At 32.0% G+C, this 26,820-nt stretch overlaps 1 protein-coding gene across 1 annotated transcript in view; it reads left to right on the top strand.

Annotated features, from left to right (window-relative positions):
- Positions 1–864: 864 nt before the first annotated feature.
- The window catches only part of LOC129003918 (5-hydroxytryptamine receptor-like), a 70,181-nt gene continuing 44,225 nt past the window's right edge, over positions 865–26,820 (top strand). Inside the window, exon 1 of the mRNA XM_054432262.1 lies at positions 865–962. The gene's annotated coding sequence lies outside the window, so the exon portion shown is untranslated. The remainder of the gene's footprint in view (positions 963–26,820) is intronic.

The raw sequence follows: 26,820 nt of genomic DNA on the forward strand, positions 1-26,820 counted from the left end.
ATCTTCTGTATTTGCATACGGTTGCAAAGCACGAGCGGAATCACTAGTATGCTATGAAATAGCGTCTTATTTATTTCTAATATCTTACATTTTCAGGGTTAGTAAATAACTGTAATGTTGATCTGATTAATTAGTAAACAAATTATGATATTCTTGGTAAACTTCAACCTTAGAAGTATACCAACGGTGGTGTTTAACTTATATAGTTTGAGAATATTATATAGTTTATTGCAGCCTTAACTTGTGATCCTTATGGGAAAAAACCTGTACTAAACGTAGGTTTGATATTAATTTGATTCTAAAAAGAAGTTCAGAATTTCAACATTTTTATTCTATCAATCATTATAACAACACCGTTGTTATTATATCTGGGATTATATTCTAGTTTTAAGATGTTATACAAAGATAAAGAATAGAAGATAATTCTGTAATCTGCTTCAAACTCATAAATATATTGCCAAAACAACCAGCACTGCCAAGACACTGTGTTTTCATTATATTCGTGTAAATTGTCCCTAGAACCACTGAAAGCAACATTGATAACACATTCTGCAAAAACAAACCCCTTCGTATACCTTTATTGCGATTATCTAAAAACAAATATTAAATTATTGGCAATACTTCACAGCAATACTGTCTTAGCTAAGTTAAAAACTTAAGTTACACCCATCGCCCCAGAATTTCAACGAATAAACTTAGGCACAAGAATGTAATCCGACAGTTGTGCTTGGAAGGTAAATAATTACAAAATGTTTGTGCGAGCGCGCGTGTGCACGGGCGGGTGGGGCAATGACGTCATCGGTAGTACTCCTGGAACCCCCTTCCACCCCCTACACAGTCCAGCTTTAGTATCTCTCGCGCTAACGGCTAGACAACGTGCCGGGTGTTGTAGTGAAGGATACATTGACATCATCTCCGTCAGCCATGTGTTGAAGAGCCGAATAGCAAGAGGAGACAAACAGGTAAATCACCGTTCCTTGCAGTAGAGTAGTGGTGAACGTGTAAGGGAGCAGAAATGCCGGGAACGATCGCCGGGTGTTTTGGTTTGGAGGGTGTGATATTTTGTAAGTGTCCCGAATTCTTGTATATTTTTGTGATTATAGGTGCAATACGTTATAATTTTTAGCTAAGATGGGTTTTGTAAATACAAATTACACATTACGTTAATTAAAGTTATATTTATTTATAAGGAATAAGCCTCCATTAAATTATACTTTATAAGATACATAAATGTTTAAAACGGATAACTTGGTAGATTTTTTTTATTTATTTAATCAAAACTCATCAGTTACGCAATAAAAACATATACAAGCTACAATGGGTGATTTCTATATTGTAAAAGTACTAGACCTACCCTATATCAGCAATGAAAAAATAAAAATTTCAAATTCCATATGATCAGTTACATATCGTTAACTAAATAACAATATGAATATGGCAATTAAAAATGAATGTAGGCCTAACGTGTTTAACGTCATACGCTATTCTAAGTATTTTTCATTAAAAAAAATACTTGTGTTATAAATTATCGTTAATAGAATTTGTCTTGTTTTTTATGTTTTATGGTATCTTGGGCCCTTTATATTTTGGAAAATACATAATTTTAAGTTAACATAAACAGGATAGTAGTGCCTATATTTACCAAAGCGTAACAAATGTATTCATACACCGAAAAACACCAATATAAGAAATATATTACAAATATAATTGACATAACAAAATAGCTCATAAGTAATCAAGAACAAGTTTTGAATCAAAACTAAAAAATATACTACAAATGTTTGTAATTGATGAATGACAGATCTTTCTTGCTAAAAATGTACATACATATGCATATAAATATATAAATAAATATATAAATTTATAATAAAAATGCACGTCAATCCATACAACCATAAAATATTCATAAAAGCCCCTTTAAAAAAAGTTAAATAATAAATCGTTTAAATTGCCAATGCAAAAAAAAATTGTGCACTTGTTGGTATTTTTATTAGTTCACGTATACAAGCTGTACAACAAGAGTAGCAAATATAAAAAGTATCAATATAGTTTTTATTATCAGCTTAGTAAAAATAGCATAGCAAAATAAACTAATGATTAAAATGTTCATTGGAGTTGGTACGGTTATACGAAAATCTATTAAATAATACACTTTATAAACATATGCGATTTATTTACCAATTTAATATAATTTGGAGTAATCCCTCTTGATTCCAGATATTGGGAGATAATCTGTTGTTTATTGTTTTACTAAATTTGTGTTTATAATACTTGATCGTTGAATACTCGTTCAATATATTTGATTGCTTTTTAAATGTAATTTGCGTAATTAACACTCTATTGACAACCGTAAACATTTTGGAACAAATCGTATACAGTATATTTTAATTATATTTTATATTCCTCGCTGTCCGTGAACGAGGAACATTTGACCCTAGGGATTTCTTGAAAACTTTGAAAATCAACCAGAACTGAAGCCAAAGTTAGTTTACAGTTTATGAAACGGAAGGATATAATTTTTACAGCAATTGACGTGGGCTTATAAATTCGTTGGAAACTTCCAATTTTTCATGGATTGGTTTTGCTAGAATTGATTTCAAAATGTAACAAAAGCATTGGAAATATATGTCATTTAATATTATTTTTTAAGATAGTTCTGCACAACACAGATGACAATATTTTCCAAGGCATTGTAAAATAAGTTGTGGATTTCAGGCAAGACTATTTTAATGAAAATATTCCGAGGAAAATAAGGGTACTTTCCTGTTAAAGGGAACATTCATTATTATCGATGATTTTTTTTCTCGATATATCGGTATTAACAAATTGAAACACACTGTGTCAGCTCCATAAAAATATTGTTCAGTCTCAACAAACATTAATGAAATGAAACTGTTCTAAAAAGTAACAGTTTGAGTTTGATAATAGAAAAGGCATGTTAAAAACGGAATTTTTAAATGTTACAGAAAGTTTGGTTGGTTATGTTAGGTTAGCTGAGAACAGTTTTATTTCTTAGTTCATGGTAATAGACTATTTTAGCCTACACAAGATCAGTTAGTTGTTGTCAATTTGTAATGGATCGGAAAACAAAAATATCGATACATCGAAAAAATCATGGATATATGAATATATGGATATATGGATATGAATGTTCCCTTTAACAGGAAAGTACCAAAATAAGCATCCTCAGTAGTTTTTGTTTAATATTATCAGTGGTAACAATTTACAAAATGAATATTGATCACATCATTCATGTCTTTGTATTCAGTATACCTTCTTTATGACCTACATCCAGGGCCTATTTCGAAAAATTTCTTCCTTTTAACAAAAATGATCATTAATACATATGCACATATACTATATAATATGTCACACTTCTAGATATTTGTATATCTACATCTAGCTATTGAGAAATAGTTTCTAGTAGAGTTCTTTCGTCATCTATCTATAGTTAGTCATCAAATAATGGATTAATAGCTCATAAACGATACTATCTAAACAGTTCATATTAAAATTGAATCCAACATGTAAATAAATCCAACAATTCATTTACAAACAATTCATATAATTTCAAAATTGCATGTTGATATTTTTTTACCAGAAAGCTTCCACACTATACTATTGTTGTGAACAGATTTACAACAACACTCGTGTGTTAATAGTAGCACTTAATGATACATCGAATACGAGTAAAATACATTCTGTTTAACTGTAAGCTTATTGAATTTCAGAACAAAGGATTCTCGTCGTAGTTAATACTGTTTTCATATTGTTTAAGTGTTTATTTGAATACACCTCGATAAATAATGTATTATAGAAAACCTAAACAGCAATTACACTTTTTAACTTTTTTTAATGATACAGTATGTTCTAATATGGCTAGGTGTGAAACGTTTACAAAAATCATTTCATGAGTTTGAACTCAAACAGGTTAGAAACAATTTTAAATTATACTATATATAATAGTATATAATACATTTGTTGCATACTAAATTTACAGAAGAAATTACAAAATTACCAGCTAATAAAGTGTATATAAACAACAACAATGACAATCATATTTAAACACTATAACATTTGAATAGTAATACAACTACAGTATCCAATTGTCAATGCTATAACTATGAAAATATTGCTGCTTAAATTTAATTGTAATGCAATACAATCAGATTTTAGTACATTATTGCAACAACTATCTCATACAAGCTACTACTTCCAACTAGTCACTTGCTTTTATAACAAAATTAAATATAAAAAGAATCGTGGGATAGCTCACTATTTAAAGGTTTAAATTCTATCAATAATTTAATTGTTATTATTTGAATTGATTTATTAATTACAAGTGTAAAATTACTATGACAAAAAGCAGTGCATTAAAGCGATTAGTGGGCGGTGGGGAGCATTCCCCTACTTGTCAATGGGTTTGGAGGTGGCAATTTTGATAATGTGTCTTCTAGGGGGCGCTTTCTAACCCTTCCTCTCAAAATGTTCTGAAAAACACAACTCTCATATTTCCATACGATACCATAACTTAGGCCTACTAGCAGGAATACAATTTACCATATTGGAAAATGAACAGTAACAACAATGATAACCTATTGTTTACCTAAAGAAATGTATATCATGTATACTAGCTGGGTAATAAATGACTATTCTATAAATTACATGTGTAAGTCTTTATATCTTTACAGTGTGTATGGTGTATGTATTTGATATGTAACGTGTCAGCTTAGTCTTTAATCGGTGTGATTTTTTATACTTTTCCTACGCATAAATTAAATGTTTGGGGATGTTTAAAAATGGGTATTATTTTTTATAGTGAAATGAAAATATAATGGTGAGTCGGTGGCTCAGTCGGTAGCATCACGGACTTCGGGCCCAAGGCAGCGATGCCGTGGGTTCGGATCAGGGCTAGAGATGGGTTCGGATCCTGGTCACTGCAGCAAACATTTCATCAGTACAACAATTCACCTTCGAACTGTGTCGGCTCACCCCTCGCTTTGCTGGATACGTTCCATGCACGGGCAGTTAGTCTATGTGGACTGGCAAATGCTAGGTTAAAGAGGCCATCCAACCTCTTTATAAAAAAAGATAAAGTTTCTAAGCACTACCCCTACTAGTTTATCTTATAAGTAATATGATTTTGCACATTGGTTTAAAATATAATATTTTCACTCTAATTTTTCAAATGTATATTTTTATGAACAATTTTATTCCAGAATAATTTAATTGCTCTGTTAAAAATCTGTCCAACAAAGGGTAACTTCTAGAAACAATATATAAATTGCCCATGTATTCTTCCTTGTTTTATAGAATGGATCAAAGGATTTTATTTAATTTAGAAAACACTTTGGTTTGATAAAAGCTAATTTTATACCCGTGTCAGAAGCGTTTGCACATATCGTTTTACAAAGCGTTGGTCAAAGAACATGAAAATGTAATTTTTTAGTTCCTAAAACCATCACGGAAAGTTAATTATCTTCTATTACCTGTAACCAGTTTTATTATTTATTACTGGCTTACCTTTATATAGTATATTGAGGTATATAAAGGTGAAGCTTTGCAAACATTTTTTTTTATTTTATCATGCTTTATATTTATTTACCTTCAAAGTATAATACACACCAATGAGTTAGGGTAGCTATTACTAAAAATATTCAAAAAACCCTTTTAGGAGTTATGATTAACACCATACTCATACACATTACATGAAAAGTTACGATTCTAAAGCAAAGAAAATTAAAGCACTCCTTTTTCCTGTATTGTATGTGTATCGGTTAACTAAAATAGCAATGATTAAATGTATGACGATTCAATCATAAAACAATGTCTAATATACGACCCTTTTTAATTAATGTGGGTCATTTAATTTTAAAATGTAATATCATACAAAAGTTAGACATACACTTTATAACCGATCTTCATGTAGACTCAACATAATATGATCAATGATATGTGCTAGATGTGCAACCGATCCTTACTTTATCATCGGAAGTTTCTCTCATGTGCAACCACACGAACAGTCGAAGTTAAGATTAAACTTGAGACTAAGATGGCGGGTTTGTTAACCCCTTATCTTGTAGAACTCTCAACAACAAGGACCCTCTCATCCGCCTCTCTAAAGAGCAAAATGTACATGGTGTGTTTGAGAGTCCAAAGAAGTTCACAGGTTATACTTTATGACTAGCAGTCACGTCATAAAGCTTATCGTTTCGTATAGCATTTTTCATCATTGTTACTTTAAGTAGATGTATACTTTGAAATATAATCAAGAAATATTATTGGGTAAAAAGTAAAACCCTTTTTAAGTGAAAAATAACAAGTTAAGGGTATACACAATTGAATCAATGGTATTTTCAGAGTACCAACAAACTATAGCCAATAATTAAATGTCGTATGAGAATTTTAAATTAAATCCAGGATTAGTTGTTTAGGACAAATGTAATAATATACTAGGCACTTGAACAAATATTTTGCGAATCGTACAAGTTATTATTGTAGTACAAGTTGTATTTACGAAATAGAATCTTTTAATAAACATTCTGTATTGTTTGATCCGTTCTCATTGCTAATGTGTAAAATTGTTTCAAGGGGAAAACCCATAGAACTATTTACTATTTGCTGAATTAATGTTCCTCTAAATTTAAACTTTTAATACCCTTAAAGTTTACTTCGCAAGGGTTTCAAAGTTATTCTAGTTTTATTTACTAAGAGACCATGCACAACTATAAATAAAGGTTTGACGTTTTAATTAAATAAACTTTATGAAATTATTACTTTGTATTATTTTTATCACTAGTAACAATCAATAAATACTTTGAATAATTGTTACTTTTACCTCAAATTTCTCAAAGTATCTTTACAAAATGGAAGTAACAATTGTTTTAAGTTTTATATAGTTTGTAAGCCTATGAGTGTATCTTCAATTTAATAAATATATGTATCAATAAATCAGCCTTAAAACTATTAATACATGATATGAAGAGAGGTTTTATAGGATTTCGTTGTACCTAGATGAGGACAGGACTTTGTGAAATGTATGTATAAGGACAACGTGAAAATACAAAAACAATATGATATATTAAAACAAAATACACCAGGGTTCATTTAATTTATGATAGAATTTTTGAATTATTTGGACGGAATTAAAATATGTCTACCCAAGATAATGGTGGAACGTAGATATCAAAGTCTACCCAGTTCAGGACAGGATTTGGTATAATTCAAGTAGAAGCCCGTCGAGCCTTCTCTGCTTTGATGTCTGTGTTTGCGCGTGTGAGAGTGTCTCAACGTTTAAACCTGCTTTACCCTCACATGTAATACAGTGATCCCTTTGTGTAATTAAGTCTCTTTGATACAGTTAGTAAGTTAGGTTGAGTTATTCGAGATTTTTTCAGTTGTATTCATCTGTTCCATTGTCCTTGCTCAAAGCTACGATATCTAAAAATAATAATAAGTTCGGTTTGAGTCAAGGAAGCTGAATGTAACAATTAAAAAATAATTATGAGGTGTCCAAAGATTGTAATATATTGAAAAAGTTACATAAACTGTGCATACTCTTGTTTACATTTTATTTTAATAAAACCTATACTGTACATTCGATAATGCTAGTTATGTATTTGTTGCCAATATAGTTGCTGAAGCGGAAACTGGAGACGTTTATATACAACTATTTTAACCAACGAATGACAATACTTTGAGAACAATGACAACGATGATTGAATCGAAGTTTTGTGTCTATTAAGAATGGTTCCATAACTCCTTGATATTTTCTGTCGAAACAGTAGTAGCAGATCAACACCCAGCATTACAAACCGCTAATTAAACGGATATCTAATTTAAGAGAAAACAGATACTTTTATCTCGACAGCTGTCGATCTATGTGTAGCCCTTTATTTTTTCCAGATGTTTGATAACAGCATTAACGACACCCTTTCTCAATGGAGATATTAAATTAAATTTATACTAATGAACACTGGTATGTTATCAATCACACAAGCACCTTTCTCGAGTGGAATTCTTATTAATACATAGGTATGGTATTGCTAAAAAAAGCTCAGTCATTGTAAGAATCCCACGCATTAATTTTAAACTTCATAAAAAATAAAGTTTCTCCAAGGGATACGATGCTGTTTTAGGCATGATTAGTTAAGAGTATAATTTTTCACAATAACGAACATAAAACACAACATCTTCGTCCATACATATTATTAAACATGTAACGTGTTATGCAAAAACATTCCCCAGTTTTTTTACGATGAAACATTTAATTATATTTGGGATATAGATTATCCTAGTAAATGTAATTCATTAAGTGTCTGTTTTCAGTTACTAATCTAAAATATAAATGATGTTTTGTGAAGAATGCACCTTAATCCTAAAAGTATTTATATATTAGTTACAAGGTCGTCAGCCTCTTTTAACCTTGAATTATACTCATTGTGTGAAGCTATATTTTTTTTTTAAATTGAAAACAAAAGTTAAGGATGACCTTCTAAGTGAATCAAAAGCTTCGTCAAATTAAAAGTTCATATCTAAATGCATTACTGGAAGTATAAAGTCGGTGTTAATCTGTTCGCAGGCCCAACATACAGTAATCAATGACTAGGCCAACTCTATCTGAAATGATTTAGAGCAAACATGTATAAAGAACAAAGAATCGAGTTTTTACTATGAGAGAAGTATAGTAAACGACTGGATTCAAATTCACTCCTATTTTACATCGTTTTTGAAAATAACAGAGCAACACATACAAAGTAGGATCGCAAAGGAGATCCTAAGGTATATTTAGTTACAGGGGAGGATTTGAAATCATTTGACTCTGAGCAGGTCGATTTTTCCTGTGCTTTGATGTCTGTGTTTGCGCGTGCGAATGTCTCTTCTCTTTACCTCCCCTGACTCAGGAGTTGATGCACTGATCTGTATGTAGCCAAGTTTTTTACATTACATTTGTTAAATACATTAATTAAGATTAAATAATAAGTTATCTCTTTAAAAAAGTCTGACACAATGTGTGTGCGTCGGGTTTAGTAAAATAGGTTATTCCGGTTATTGTCAAACAACTTCTTACGAGGGTAGGAAATTTGTTGTACATTTTAGTGTAGTGCAAAACATCTCTAATACCTGGAGGCCAAAGCTATTGAGGCACAATGAAGCTAGTTTATAATGACTGAATACAGTTTGAGCTCCAAACATAATAGATTTTGACAATATAAAAAGCGGTAGTTGAAGAGGATAAAACTAGCTACTGCATTAGGATTTCTCCCACTTCAGGTGTATGACCCCTCAGCAGATATAACACAAATTAAAGTAGAGCATAGCGTGATAAACATTCTAATATGTGTAGTTATTTCGTCAATAAATGGACCTGTTAAATATTATACAGGTCGTTCCTATGTCTTAGACTCATGACTAAGAATGATAAAATGGTCAAATGAAAAACAAAACTAGCAAATTTACAACAGTAAATATAATAAACAGACTTTAGAAGTACTGACGAAAAACCTATTGTAACACGACTAAAAAGTTTATTTAGACTCAACCATAAGCAATTTAAAAAATATTCATCTTGTTAAATTTGTATTCCAAATCTATTAAAATAAAACTTGTACACGGTATAATATAAGGATGTTATTATTTTAGATTAAAAAGCTATATTGAAGATAAAATAAATGTTTATATCTACATTGGGGTTTGTGATCAGAGTGGAATGCAGGGATTTCACCCGCGAATGACAATGTTAGAAGATTGACGACACTGTAAAGCTTAAATATAAGCATTCAAGCTCATCCATCACTCAAGCTGCTTTAACATGCATTGATACATATTTTAAGGTTAATATTAATGTATTATTTTGTTATAAGCATAGTAGCACTTTGTGTATATATCGAGTATATAGAAATAATCCATAACAATAGTAAATGATTTTGATAACTCAATACACCCTGCACAGAGTAGAATTCTCTTAATAATACTAATTATTGACTTTTTATTAACATAAGACATTTGTTACTCTACAAAAAAATATTTCCCTAAAATAATTGACTAGGATCATCATCAGGTATGTTGGGTTTTAATACAAATTTAGTGTCTATCTCTACCCTAGGATAATTGGATTTTTTTATTTTCTTATGGTATGAACATGAATCCAGCTGTCCTTGAACATTTGTTTTTTTATAAAAAGTCCTATTAATAGCAGATATTACTTGGCAACAAACCTGGGGCTTCTCACTGTGTCCCTAAAATCACCTCAGATTCTTTTACAGCTTTAAATAATTATAATCAACTTCAAATAATCATCGTCGTACCGCTGCTTAGTAAAATGATAAACTATAAATATATCTACACAATAGACAATATATAAACATTGGTAATATACGCAGCGGATCAAGGTCCCTATCCTAAGGCGTTTCAGGGAGGGTTGGGATTTTTATTGGTTTTTATTTAAATGTTTTTATAAGTACAATGCTTCTCTCCTGACAGATTTTAGAGAATTTCCCTATAGGTAAGTAGCTATTACTGAGTAGGTGGCATGGCAAGACTTAGGCCCGGGGCCGATTTACTTTTTCATTTTTATGTCCCCAGAGGCCAAAAACACTATTCGTTCAAATGTTTATATACAGGGTGGTAAAAAAGTCCCAGGGCAGTTAAATATTTAAAAAAATAATGTAGATAGAGCTACAATACTTGGTACAAGGTTACAGGACATAAAACTCTATTTTAACACATATTCAGTTATCCAATAACTCTTCAGGGGGACGGCCCACAAGGAGTCGGAAGAAAATCTTAAATTAAAGCATAGGTCAATATGCACATCAAATTAAAGGTCTTTTTTAGTAGAATATAATTCCACAAACCGCACTTCAAAAGGTTGATCCTGCGCAAAATGGCAGATGTTCAAAGATTTCTTGAATCCGCCATTTTGAATCTTTGAACGACTGCCATTTTTTACTCAGGCATTCTTTTGAGCTTGAATTTACGGCATCGTAATCTACTAGTGAAGACCTTTAATTTGATGTGCATATCGACCTATGCTTACGCTAACAATGTTCTTCCGATTCCTAGGACTGTGCCCCTTGAGGAGTAAGCGTATGATAGCAATGTAAATTAAACGAATCTTTGAACAACTGTCATTTTGCGCAGGATCAACCTTTTGAAGTGCGGTTTGCGGCATTATATTCTACTAAAAAAGACCTTTAATTTGATGTGCATATTGACCTATGCTTCTGTTTAAGGTTTTCTTCCGACTCCTTGTGGGCCCCCTGAAGAGTTATTGGATCACTGAATATGTGTTAAAATAGTTTTATGCCCTGTAACTTTGTACCAAGTATTGTAGCTCTATCTGCATTATATTTTAAAATATTTAACTGTCCTGGGACTTTTTTACCACCCTGTATGTATATATGTCCGTGAACACGATAACTTGAGCAATTTTTGACCGATTTTGATGAAATTAGTGTTAAAGGTGTAAGGCGAGATGAACTTGAATGAGTTCGCGAACCAGCATGATCGGACCATAGGAATAGGGTTTTATGAAGGGTTTTATGGTGTAAAATTTGGTTTTTCACATTTTTGACCCGCAAAACATAAAATGTTCCGATTTCTCTTAAGACTTTCTTACAGAGTAAAAAACAAATAATTCAGTATATCAAAGTGTTTTGTACGGTTAGTGGTACCGGAGAACACTAAAAAAATTTTAATAATTCCCACGTGATATTTATGGACAATATTGTAAAATGTTGTAGTTTGCTTGTTTATGGATATATTTTGATCAAACATGGCCAATTTATTGATTTTACACTAAGATATAATTATTTTACTTAAATACACTTTATTAGTTTCCTTACAGCAGCAAACCTAGGTAGTTACTTGTTAAACCGAATGCAATATAAATAGATAAATTGAAAATAAATTCATGCAAATTTAAATTCGCTTAGATGGCAGGTTTGCTGAGGCGGGGGTATTTAGAAAAGTAATGTCTTTGTAAAGTAGAATAATTGAATTAAATAAATATTGAATACCTTGAACGGTCCGTTTATTAAACAGTATAGTATTATGTAGCACAATAGAACCAAGTTAAATTTACACCCTGTATTACGTCACAAAGGATTTGACCGACTACATACAACCATCTGGCTTTGACGCCGGGCGACCGTGAGAGAGCGGCTGAGCGCCTAACGTTAACTTCTCCTCCCCACCATCACAAGTTGGTGAGTTGGGGGGGGGGGGGGGTTAGGGGCGACACACAGATCCCTTTTTCTAATTAATCCTCTTTGTGTAGGTTTGTATGTTCAGTGTTGATGGCTTTATCCTAAAATAACACTTTTACGACAATGGATGTAATTTGTCAAAGGGATTATTGTCTTTAAGTGCTGTAACAATTAAGCAATTATTAGGCAAAATTATTTTAAGCTGGGTATTTCAAAATTGTATATTATGAATTTGAGTAAATGGGAATACAGAAATGCATTAATTTTACATCTTACTTTTAACCTTACAAATAACAAGGGGTTAACATTGTGGTGTACTTTAGTACATAACTAGTTGAAAAAATTTATTTTGCTGATCGCAACACTAAAGACGCTTTATCTGAAAACGAATTTTCTTATGAATGATTAAACTTGATCTGAATTAGGCTACTGATCTGAAACAAAATCAAAAACCCGAGTTTACACGAGCCCAGTAGAAAAGCAACCTGCCTTACTAGGATCTTGTAAACATGGCTTAAGTATATACAGAGGCTATTTCCGGGTCTGGGAAATAGAGTACACACTTATTACTCTAAAAACAATTTAGAGTCAAAATTATTCCACTTCAAGTATTTTCTATGAAAAAATTGTCAGAATATAAGGAATGGGTGAAACAGGCAGGGGACGAATAACAAAATAAATCTTCATGCTTGAGTTATTTAAAATACAAAGTATGGACGTGATAGAAGAATGGACAACATACATGTTGAACGAGTAATTTTTGTTTGTTTGTCTGGCCGTGTTCATTGTTTTCAAAACAATGGAGGAATGAATTGTGTTTTTTGTGTTTTCTACATTGTGAACTTTATCATGCTGTACTAATAAAACCTCCCATATCCCTTCAGACACAAGGAAATTAATTCTTGTGTCATTAGATTGTTTGCTAGAAACAGTAGTAAGATTAAAAAAGGATTAAAACAAATTATTGGATCACAAAATATTTGGACTATATTAGTATATAATATTAGTATACCACTAATTAGTATATTGGGTTAGGCTAGGTGAGGTTATGTTAGATTAGGTCTATGTCTACTAACCTTTTCCGTTAAAATCGTCCTAACCAAACCTAATATTCTAATTAGTGGTAGTGAATTAACGGAAAAAATTCAAATAGAAGGTTAAACCTTACTTTTAACCTATTAACATTGCCCTTAAAACTAATACTAAACAATCCAACGGTAAACACAAATTTGTCCAAAATAAAAGTTGTCCTATATTTTTAGATCCCTCTAAACTTCTACTTCACCTCTTAAGCTAAAACGGAATATTTTACATAACAATAGTGTTTCATTTTTTAAGATCATCACTCAATGTTTAAATGCAGAGTGGCAAAGTCCAATGTAATCCGTCATAGGAGTTTCAGCACTATAATTACTGTGCCGGATATTCCTGTATAATGCATTGTATCAAACCATGTTGAAGAGAAAATCATTCGCTCTGACATTTTGGTTATTAAATCTTCTCGATAAACTGAACCATTACTAATAAAACATGCATTCTACATAGTTTTTGTAGAAACAACTAGTATTGATAATTTGAAAGTAGATTACGATCAACAAGTAACATGTGTAAACATTGTGGGTTGTAGATAACTATGAAATCTTTGTTTTAGTGATATGTGTTAAGTATTTATATATATAAAAAAAAACATATACCCACTGCATCATTATAACTAATGTTTACCTTTTGGGCAAAAGTGCCATGATGCTGTTCAGAAACTTCGTTATTCAAGACAATTATAATGCTAATTTCTGTGGCATTTTGCATACAATTATGAAAACTTTACTGGCTTCACAAGTATTTTTCAAACATTATAATAGTGTACGTTTAGATAGAAATTTATTGTATATGTTTCATGACAACCTTTTTCCAGAGTACAGTCTCTGTTGCTATATTTTCCAAATCCTCAGTTAAGCAACGCTTTCAACAAATGGTTGTAAACGTGACCATCCTTCACGTTTTTTACACATTTTATCGACCACCAAGACATTTACTAAAGCACTTCACAAAGCTCTGACTCAGGTTATCTTACCTTGGAGACTCTCCAACAACATAGGTCTTTTTTTCTTGATTTGAAAATAAGTTTTTTTTCTAATTTAACAAGTGTGAGTATGTTTTCCATTTGTTGTCACTACTTTCATTTGAACTTGTTGCCGATGATTGGTAAATAGACAATCACAACAATTTTAGCACACAAGTTTAAACAGCTGAACAACAGTTTTTAACAATAACACAACACGTTATTAGAATCATATTACATTAACAAATTCACAATATATATGACCTAAAATAGCATGGAATATGATATTCTCTTTTGCTTGGAAAGTATACAACTTTTTCAACATGTGATGTAAAAGTTTGATATGACAACTCTTTTAAACTCAATCCACATAGTAAATATTATTAATAATCTGATGATTGAAATATTATTTATTTTGGGTCAAAATAAATATTTAATTTTAGCAGTGCATAGAGAGCAAAACAATCATGTCATTTTTCTCACAGCCGATTTGATCTAAAATGAACCATTCCATAACTATGGAGCATGTTAACTAACACAGAACATATCCAAAAAGCCGATAGAAACATTAAAAAGCGTATATCCAATAATTGTCTAATATATTCAAGGCTAGATGGGGAATAAAATTAAATCACAAGTCTGGCACAAGTTACCTTACAAATCAAAACAACTTAAGAGTGTTGATTTCCAGCTGCTTCAATCCATTTTGTATCAGATTTCGATCAGCTTATTCCCTAGAAGAGATCGTTCACGTATTTATTTTCTATATTACAGTATACTACTAGGAAATGTTTAAAACATTTACTGAACCACAAACTATTATGTCGGTCGTATTAAGTATTTGTTTGGACTATAAGATCTCTATAAAGCGGTGATAAATTTGTTGTTAATATACAACAAAATACAGTATACAACTATTGAGTTTTGTATTAATCTAATAATAAAATGTAGGTATAATTGGGTTTGCAACAAGGTGCATTTTAGGTTTCATCAAAAAGTGTCTATCTGACTGTTCACCAACTGTATCTTCGTTGGTCACTTAATATAAACACTGTAAAGCATTCCTAAACTATCTCTTATTAAATATCTGACTCAATTAGAGATAATTGTGGTATTTCTTGTATATTTAATGGTCAATACAAGTATGAAGCCCGTTCGACCTTTGTTGTAGTGCCAGCTATCCATAACCAGTTTTACCATTTTCGTGTAGCCTTTATTATAAATTAAATAATTATTTTGTTGTCTAGCTAGGTTATGAAAGGTTAGAATTTTGACTCTCATTAAATGTAGGTAGAACTGTGTAACGTGATTTATTTAATCAAGCTCTTTGATAAATATGTTTTAAAAGAAGCGAAATTACTCAAAGGTGTAATGGTATAAATTAGCTAATTGTGTCTACATAGTATTTAGCAAACTTTTTTTTAAATTACAAAGCTTAAAATGACCTTTTTAGAAAATACATCAATTTTTAACTGGGCGAATTAATCGGATTTGCAAAATGCACTTTTGTAGAATGTGTTAAAGTGTATTCATTTGACAAGTACTTAATTTAAAAATCATATAATTTTACTACACACTTTAATGTTTTTCATTAATGATGATGTTTTTCATAGCTATGAGTGTCATACTTTCCTCATATTTTGTATCCAAACACCGACCTACATTTTAATTTATTGCATATTAACAAAACACAGACAAATAAAACATGTATTTATTTACATTCTTATGTTGTAGGAAATATACAATAAAACATAATAATGCTCAAGCCCAACGACATAAAAACAAAAATCTATATAGATTTTAAATTGTAAGTGAAATACAAGAAAACAACAGTCAACCATAAATCAGGAACACAAGGTTGAATCGAATTAGTCGTATATCAAATTTGGTGAGCTGAATGATTTCTCATTTCTTGTCAAAACAATGTCGCTGAAGGACAATGGTAAATCGCTCACCGATTGTTGATTCATGATCTATATTGATGACCAATTCAAACTGACCTCACTAACTTTCATTGAGATAAAGGAAAAGGAGAACTGTATTTGTTTGTGTCTATGAAGTAGCAAACGCATTTCGAGTGTACTGTTTAAAAAAAAAACTTCGACAGTTAAATTTTTATTGGAGATGGACAAAATACATCCAATTAAAACACAATAGAACAATAATTATTGTTAATAGTTTTAAATATTTGTATTGCTACTAATAAAGTGATTGGTAGCAATAACTTTGTTTTAAGAAGTAAGCAATACGATTTCAATAATTCTTTTACCTACGACCAGTTGTTTTACTAGACTTATCAATTCAGTTCTTGGAATTAAACAGATTAACTTTACCGTATTGTTAACTTACTTGATCGCATCGTTTTTTTTTATTTTACAGCACTAGTAACGGACCAATGAGGTTCAAAGATTGACAGAAATGAAATAAAAATGTAATGCTTCGAACAACAACTTTTTAGATTTAAAGACCAATTAAATGAGTCGCATCGCTTTCAGTGGCAATGAGAGGTTATAAACGACAATATAACCTCTCTTAGAAGATATAAGTAGTGATTATTAGTAATTAAAAAACGATCGTAGGTAATTTGGTGTACACAACTCACACAAATAGTTCTCATCACCATACCCACATCACAGAATTTACTATTGTGGTTTACAGAATCGTGTACGGTACAAATGCGATTCAACGCAAAATCTCGGTGAACCACATTTAGATCTATTCACATATATCGAAACAACAAGAGAAACGTGCTTTCTATGAAACCTTTACCAAAATAGACATGTTTTTGTGTATTTAAACTTGTGATTTTACAAATATATAAAAGGTTTGCACTGGATGCGATTAAAATAGATTGGATTTGAACCCATTAATTAAAATACTTATAAAAACTACTGGCATTACTCTGATAAAAATACAAAACTTTTTATGACAGTTTATACAGTTAAAGTTTTTTTTTCTTTACGGAAAAAGTTATAGAACACAAACTTTAAACATGCCTGATAGTTTTATATTATTAAACTTGAAAAAAATATATATTCCTTCTAGTCCAAAACTTTGATGTTTGAAAATAACAACCCTTGAACTAAAATATAGCATTTACTTAAGATTACTACTCCTTTTATTCAAGTTTCTACTTAATAATACTGAAATAAGAACATTATATATTGTATTTCTAAAAATTGTGCTTTTAATCCTTGTAAATACATTAAACACAAATATTCCATCTGCTTTTTTATAAAAAAGATAACAACACGTCCAGTTCCAAATAGTAGAGCTGACAGTTACATATTGTTTACCAGAGCAGCGCGCCAATATCAATAGTCTGGTTTGTTTTCTGAGTTCAGCTGAAATTGAAGCCTCGACTGTTTACTAGTTTACTCTCTCATGTTGCTGGTTCAACAATAGACTCAGCTTGGATCATCATTGTGTCCCACATTTATGACTGATCTTAATGCCATATCGTAGCTTAGGAGCTTTTTTGCACCACTGAGAGATGAAAACACGTTTCTCTCTAGCTTCAACCTAATTCAATCAAAGGGATTGTAGAGTCAAATAAATATATTAGTAAAAGAAGCTGAAGTACGATTGAGTAGTTATATTTATACATGTATCTCTGTGATTTATGCTTTAAAAAAAGGTAAAATAAAGTGTTTTTTTTTTTTCAAATCACCTTATCAAGTTAATCAAATAAAATAATAAAAGTATGAAACAAATACTCGAATATTAATTTTAACAAATCTACTTGCTTTACTCTCAGTCTAATTCATTTTTCAGACTCTTAAAAACTACAAAAAGTAAAATATACTGCTATGGAAATTTTTATTTAAAAAGAAAAATAGTTTATGTCCTAGAACAAGAGTATTCTATTACATAATAAATAAGATAGGAAATGTATACGACATTAAAAGGGTTGTACGTAATATATCGACTAATTATGAAATTCCAAGATTTCTTGAAGAAATATGAAGTCATGAATGCCTTATATTTATGAGAACCAAGGATGTCTTAGCAGTTTTGGAAGTAACACGTATTTTTTTATTTGGGATCTCAAAAATATAAATTTAGTAGAGGACACCAAAACAATGAATACTATTTTAATAAAACTAGGTGTTCATACATAGTCATAAGGGCTAGTTTCTAGGACAAGTCCATTACTGAGTTTGCTCTTTCTCTTATAGAATGTGTTAGCATAGTTCTAAACTGTATGTTTCTGCAGTTTTGGGGTCAAGTATATAAGACACATATGTAATGCACCAACATAGCATTTAGTTTAACTGCAAGCTTATGTATATAAATTATACATTTCGTTTATCTAATACGTTCTTTTCAGTTAAAACAATTATACATTTGTATCGGTTGTTGTTGTTGTAGCAAAAAATATACCGTAAAACTATTTTGACATCTAAATTTGTAGTGTGCTTCTATGATTAAAAATTGGATATAGCAGTTAGCAATTGTGTAATTACAATGGTGATGTTTTACTAAGTTTTGAACTTTATATGTCCTCATGAGGTAATACATTTTTCTAGATTTTTTGTATTACTTCTTAAATATATTTTGATTTAATTATATATTTAGGTAATGAAATAAATATATAATTAAAATTAGCTGTTGAACTTAAAATAATAAGAACTACTTGAAACACTGTCTTACAAATATTACCTTACAAATCACCACCAATCGAATAACCTACAGTAAATTCGCTAGCATGTATTTTTACGATGAACAAAATTTATTGTTTATGCAAAAGTTATATTTAAAGTTTTATTTTAGTTGGCAGTCTACACACTCATTTAATGATAAAATTAGCTTTTCTCTATTGTAAGACAAACTAACTTAATACAATGGTGGGGGGGGGGGGGTGTTACTTAATAATCATATACAAATTAATACACTGATCTCCTTTGTATATTCTATAAAATTACAATTTATCGTGTATTCTGATCCGAAAAAACACAAAATATTTAGCTATGACGTCAGTCAAAGATAGTGATGGAAAGTTCATTAAGCGAAAGTGTATTTCGAAAAAAGAGAAAAACTATTTTCCAAAGCTCCTTCTTTTCGTAATTTGTATTAGATCGAATATTCAGAACGTTCTGAGCGTTAAACCTTGGTACACTTAAAGGTTTACAACTTGAAACACTTCAAGTCGTTGCTGCTAAGTAAGGCCTACACTGTAACAAGCCATATTTCACAAATTGCTGTTAGGTAGCTTACTGCCAACCTAAATCATTGTAAATTTCAGTGATGGTTTAAATATGGATTTTACTATGTAGGTATTAAGGAGTAGTTACTTAATAAGTTTGGCTAGTACCTCATCTCATGTTTGGGTTAACTTTATCCATAAATGATCTTGGATTTCGCTGCACACTTCATATAGTTAGGTTTTTTAAGATTATAACAGGATTAACTTTGATAAACAGGAAAATTGGGAAAATCGAGTTGGGTCGTTATTGAACGTTTGATGATTCAAAGTTATAATCGCACATATTTATTTATCAGAGATGATCTTATTTGCCGATGGTAAAAAAAAAACATCAAAATAAAATTAGATTATTTTAGGAAATATGCTGTTTAACCTTATTCAATCATCATCTATGCTTCTAGATATTCTCTATAAATCATATAATTATCTTTCACAAAAACAAACTAAATACGTCGAAGATGACAAAATATTGTGTTACAAATAACGATCCAGATAAGAGTGTGAAGAGATAAGTGAGACGAGAGGTTGGATGAGAGATAATTAAGAAGACAGACACTTGTGTTAATCACCTCGCCATCATTAAGGCATGGCTTGGTCATGCGGATACTCGAGCTGCAGGTAACTGACAGTCTCCTCTCTCCCCACACTCACTGTACCTCCCTCTGTGATCAATAATTGAAACTGTTGCATTGCTCTTGATCACACCTCCCCTCCCTACCCAACCCTACCAGTTAATGTAATGAATAATAGGTTTATAGACAAAGGCGAGAACGTTGCACTAATATCTGCTTGCACGTTTCACATAACTGGATGTGGGTTTGTTGAAAGATGAAATTTTGTACAATGTTATATATATTCACAAATAGAGGTATACAATCATTAGTAGACGTTAATCGATACTTTTACATGCAGCCGATTTATTATTTTTGGCATAATTACTTGTTTAACTATTTAAATGAACGTGAAGTAATCAATGTGTATACAAAAGTCGCTAAAACAAAATTATCTAAAGATCACAAATCAATCATCACCCTACGAATGAGTCTAATTTAACTTAGCAGGGAACATTTATTATGCTAAAAACTTAAAATTCATGGATAGAGAATGACTAGACAATACTAAAAATTACTTTTCTAGTTATGCTTAATTTTATAAGCCGTCTTACAATCGTGTATTTGAGACCGAAAGCTACGTATTGCTGTCATCGTCAATTGGGGACCGAGCAGGTTTTTACATCCTTAGCCAAAACCACGAGCCGAAATGGTTTTGCAGCTCTCTATCGTTTCAAGTTCTCGACTTCGTCTTAAAAACCTATCTCGAGCCGGCAAAACATATTTTTCGGCCCAAGGTTACAACTTACTATACAACTTAACTTAGTTTTATTGAGTAATAAATGGCTGTTGTGTAAAATTAACATGCCACTAAAGACGTGGAAAATTTGGGTATAAATTATTATTGCAAACTAAATTGAAAATTTAGTAATAAAAACAAACCGAAAACGCATAAATTAATTACAGTTTTTACTAATCAAATTCCTGAAGAAAGAAAATTATCAAAAATGCCAAGTAAATTCTTAGACAATTAAAATTATATACATTTATAAGACTTTCATTTTTCTTTGTATAAGTTTATTCAAAGCTCCCACTAATATGTAAATGAGGATTTATTTGGTACGTTTGATAACAAATTTACGTTTTTATAAAGGTATTTTCTGTTACATTGAATTTAATAAAAATAGAGATATGACAAAGATTGTTAAATATTTAAAATTTTACACTGTACATTTACATAAGACTAAATAATACCTATACACGTTGTTAACACGGATACTAAAAACAATATCATACTAAAATATATGTGTAAAAAACCTACGTCCTAGATATTTTCAAGCACGATTTTTCAGAAATATTTTTCAAACAAGATCGTATTGTTACCAAGGACTTGGTTTCGATGACACTGTTTATACAATGATCTATCCACTTGTCTTATAAATAATGTATTTTCTCGTTAAAAATGAAACCTGTTCTCAAGTGTATTCCAGGTAGAGCTACACGCGATTCTATCACACAACGATCCAGTTGTTGGTTCAATATATTATAAAAAAACACGAGTATATTTTAATGTTTGTATCAGTGTAATAATATTTTGTCGCACAAGTCCATATACTGATATGTCTTATATCGAGAAAAAGCTGCAGACGCTTCCTGTTTAGTTCAATATCCCATAGTTAAACCTAGGTGATTTGCATAAAGTTAAAACCAGTCTTTTAAATTTACGTCATGATACAAACAATTTTTGAAATGTGCAAAGAAAATTAAATTGATGTTCAACAATGTCAAAATCAAAATGTCAGAATTTTGGGTTGAGTTACCAATAAAATATATCGAGTATCTTTAAGCGGCCCACACACCACACGTGCATGGCACGCCGTGCCATTTTTTATATTGGCCCGACGTGCTCTGGCACGACACGTTGTTGCCACACACTTGATCTTCAGTCTAGCCTGCGACGTGCCAAATTGCATCTGCTGTTCGTACAAATTAAATGCAATACGCATATATATATAGCATGTCCTAAGTACATACTTCATTAATTATTGATAGCACTAAACCGCCACCTTAGGTAAGTCGCCAGACCTTGCGCCTATGTAAAGTTGTCTATGTAAATATATACGCCGACAGGGCATTTGGTTCACAGGACTGTGGTGGAGAATGTATGCTTTCGTATATTATATAGAGATCCATGACTGCGTCTCGGCTCTCGCATCACATACAGGGCTCGATCAATTGTGTTAAAATATCGATGGTCGTGCGAAAGACAAAATGCCGTCGATTGACGGGTAGTCAATTCTTTCACTAATAAGAAAGAACTATTATAGGGTCAAACCCTGTTAAAAGTTGTTGAGTTTCTAGCACGTGGCACGGGATTGCCCACACACTAGCATGTCAGAACGGCGTTCTTTGGCACGGCACGCAAAAAATCAAACTAGTTTTGATTTCCGTACCATATCAATGCACGCCGTGCTTGCACGTGTAGTGTGTGGGCCACTTTAATTCTAGAATAATAAATTTAACTCCTTTTAAAATATATCAAACAATATCCAGATAACAGTAGCTATAAAATATGTCTTATTACAGAGCAGACCCTGCTTTCATGTAACGACCTAAAACGTTCCCCCCTCAAATGTACCTTAGTATTGTACAACCATACATTTCGTATCCAAAACATAGTACGAAAAAATGAGTTTCTTTAGTTTTATTTTTGTTCGGTATACAATGGCAGTAGAAGTCGCCCCGATCTAGCAGGGGTAGTTTTGGTGTGTTGCGTGTTGCCTAGGGGTGGATTGAAGGGGTTGATTTAGGGGTGGTTTTTTGGATTAGGGGTGGTTTTTGCGTAAGGGGTGGATTTTGGATTAGGGGTGGTTTTAGGGGTGGATTTAGAGTAGGGGGTGGTTTAAGGGGTGGATTTAGTGTTGGGGGTGGGTGTTGGAGTTGGGGGTGGGTTTTGGGTGGGGTTGTTGTTTTTGGAGGGGTTGAAGACTGTGTACTCTTATGTTAATATAAATTTAATAATTATAATATTTAATTACTTCTTTGGTGTTCCTCTATGATTTATGGATTATCTTTTATGGTATTGAAATTAATGGAAAAAATATTTGAATCAGGTGTTCTCTGATTGGTTGAAAATAAGCTCGTTCCTGATTGGTTATAAATAAGTGACTGTGGTATTGAAATTAACGGATAAAAATATTTGAATTAGGCGTTCTCTGATTGGTTGAAAATAAGCTCGTCCCTGATTGGTTATAAATCTCTACTTATAGGCTAGGGAATGGTAGGTTAATTGAATAGTCGAAATTTATCAATATATCTTTTATTTTACTAGATCTATTTTGATAAACATAAAATTATAAATCTAAAAAATGTAAAATTGTGATTAATGGAATATATGGTATGAGAAAAGATAATAAAATTTGATTTAAAGTTTACTCTATGTTTTAGTAATTGAACTCATCCGTCATAATAGAGTCTCTTTCTGCCCGTTACTGTCTTTCGACAGAACGGGCAAACGTATAATCGAATAGCGCATGCCGGACAAAGGGTATGGTGACAAGGCTGAATCACAATCGTCGGGAGAGCATCCTGACAGATCTGGCAGGTGATGGTCCGTTGAGGTTCGGTTGGGGTTTCTTGACCTCGAATGATGTTATCGTCCATCTGTTGTCCTGTCATCACGAGGATCCGCTCCAAGGACGTCCGGATCTCGTTCCAGATGACTGGAGCAACTTCTGCCATCTCTGCTCGGCTGGCCATTCCAATTGCAGAATCTGCCAATGTCAACACCTCCCTTAGTTCTGTCCTAGTGGTGTTGAGGTGGCCGATAGCTCTCCACGAAGCTCTGTCACCACTGTCGGCATCGATATCCTGAAAACAAATCAAGTTTTATTTTTCTGTTGATGTCTCTAGTTATGGTTGGGTAAGAGAAATAAAATTAGGCGATGAAAACCCACCCTTAGAAAAAACTCCATTCTTTGACGTAGGATTCTTTCTTCCCGTTGGCAGCTCCGGCAGAGAGGATGGGGCTCTAGCAGTGCATGGGATGAAGAGGTCTCTGGCGAAGGACTACGAGGTGAAGATGGTAGTACTTCGTCAGAGAGAAGCTCGTTCCCCTGTGCCTGTGACGGGTCGAAGTCATCCACGGGCTAAAAAATGTAAAATATATCAATATTCTAATATACATATATTATAGATGCTAAAGATTTATTCTAAACTTATATTATTCTTACCGTGGGATTTATCCTTCTGGATGGTCCAGCAACAGGTTCAGAAGGTACTGGTCGAAGGCCTGAAACGGCATCCATCAGGTGCTGATTGTGTTGTTCTTCGATCCGACTTAGAAGTCCGGGGGTCCCTCTAAATACATGGGAAATGTAGGACCCTTCGCCGGTCGAATTGTAATACAACCAGCGTGTTCCTTCAGGAATTCTGCTGTTATTCTGAAAAACAAAATGATGTAAATTATGCAATAAATATTTTACATGGTACTAAATCATACTACTGTACTATTTAATAGTGAACATTGATACTAGTCTTACCTCATGTGTGATGAGTATCCAAAATGGATCACGTGGCCTTCTGTAGTAATCTTCATAGGTGCTGCTGAATTCTATGGTTAAATGACCCCCACTCACAGATCTTAATATTTGGACAAAACGGTCTGCTGCCTCTGACTGTAAAAGGAAAAAAAAAGATAAACCAACAATCTATTATATACTTACAGTGAAAATGTATAATAGCTAGTTATATTTACTTACATAGGTTATCTGATGATAGCCGATTGGAGGCAGTGGAGCCGTTCTGGCTAAATATATGAGGATATCTCCTCTTGTATTTGTGAAGTGGGAGTCATTATTCATCAGAAGTGCAGGCTCAAGCTGGAATAAATTAAAAGTTATTAGTAATTGTATTAATTACTTATTACGATGGGATACTATTAGGAATGGTTAAAAGGTGAGTAAATGATTATACTGATAAATTACCATAATGATGTGTTCCATCTGCGTTCGCCGCACTTCGGACTCTAAATACTCCGAGGTTTCAGTTACGGTATGGTTGGATGTCACATCTCCTTGCCATAACTGAAGGTGTTTTTGGTCAATTGGTTCACCACCTCTCTGTAAATGTTTGTAAGTTATAAAAATAGTTACTTCTACTAGTAAAACTAATTAATGTAAATACATCTAGGATTTCTACTGACCATCAGTGTAGTTAGAGTCCACTCAATGGAGTTAACAGTTGCAACTCTGACATAGGGGTAAATCCCAGTTTCAGGGGTTGGATAACTGTACCTCCTCATGTTATGAATTTCTACGTTGGCACGGCGCTGGAAAATACATATGAATTAATAATACGGCAAATTAACAAACATGAATGATTAACAAATGTTGGATTTTTTAAACGTACTCTATTACCGTTTTCTTACCTGGGAAATGTGAGCAAACCCTTCTAGAGGAAATAAATTGAGGGTAGTGTTATCATTCAATTGCCGTCTATATGATAGCAAATCTCCTCTGATGTTGGTGAAATATACTTCCCCGGTGCTGTTGTGGTTGAATGGAAGCAATAAATGTATTATTTCATTCTGAAAATAAAAACATATTTTTATAAGTAGAAACTATTTAGTTTTGATTAGTATGTATTTTGAACAGTTTATAAGAGTAAACTTATAAATAATAACTTACACGTCTCCATTGATTAAGGTCGAGGTTTTCTACAGTGGCGTCCTGGAAAAACAGTGTCAAATTAATATAATGTAGAAATGATTTTATGTCATAACATACGTATAGTTCCTGTAAATTAAAACTGAATTATTAAACAGGTCTTTAAAAGATAAAGAAATATGTAAAGTATAAAAAGTATTTTTTTTCAATATAACTTACAGAATCATCATCTTGAAAGATGTCCGGACTGGGTACCTAAAAGATAAATACAAATAATGTAATATAGTTCCCGGATGTTTGCACAAGTAAATATTACGACAATATAGTACTATCCTGAAATTATAACATTTAGTTAATCACAAGACAAAATTATGGTTTTGATTTCAAAATAATCTGTTGTGATTATCATCGGTTGTACGGGTTGTTGATTGCTGTGAAGGAATGTGACAGGTCGTTAATCACGGCTCCAGCTGCGTCAAAGAATGTGGCGGCTTATAAGATCTCAAGATAACGTCACTCATCCTATGCTCCTTGTTATACGTGGCTTAAAATATTTACACTTGGGCACTAAAAATATACATAACCTGAAAAAACAATTATAAGTTGACTATTTTAAAGTATACAAACCTAAAAAAAAGCAATTTTAATATTTAAGACTTACCGAGCGTGAAGGAGGATTTTCCTCGTCTGAGGAGCTGATGGCTGTAAGGCCGGCTAGCAGAAACACTACCGAAAGAAACTTCATGGTGAAGATATTCACAGAGAGTGATGAGGCTTCAATTTTTTACTCTGATATATATACAGAGATAAAACCTCGAATTAGAGTGACCTGACCCTCAAAATAATCGCAATGCTATCTCTTTGACAGCTTGCCAAATTTGTTCCTCTGCTAATTTATGTGGAAACAACCTCCAAATGATTTGCAATTTCCTTGATGACTTCATATGGAGAGTTGTTTATTCTGTCCTCGGCATTTCCTTAGTCTAGTTTTGTATTTTTCTTTGTATGATACTTAATGCTATTTAGCTAGCAGAACTTTGTATTTGTCAAATAAATGTTATCTTTCAAGTTGGTATGTAATTTTAAACTATCTTTGTATTTTTCTTTGCATAATAGTTAAATATTATTT

This window comes from Macrosteles quadrilineatus, unplaced genomic scaffold (genome assembly GCF_028750875.1).
Source record: "Macrosteles quadrilineatus isolate MER2022 unplaced genomic scaffold, UCM_ALF_1.0 Scaffold_9__3_contigs__length_116548681, whole genome shotgun sequence".
NCBI lineage: Eukaryota > Metazoa > Arthropoda > Insecta > Hemiptera > Cicadellidae > Macrosteles > Macrosteles quadrilineatus.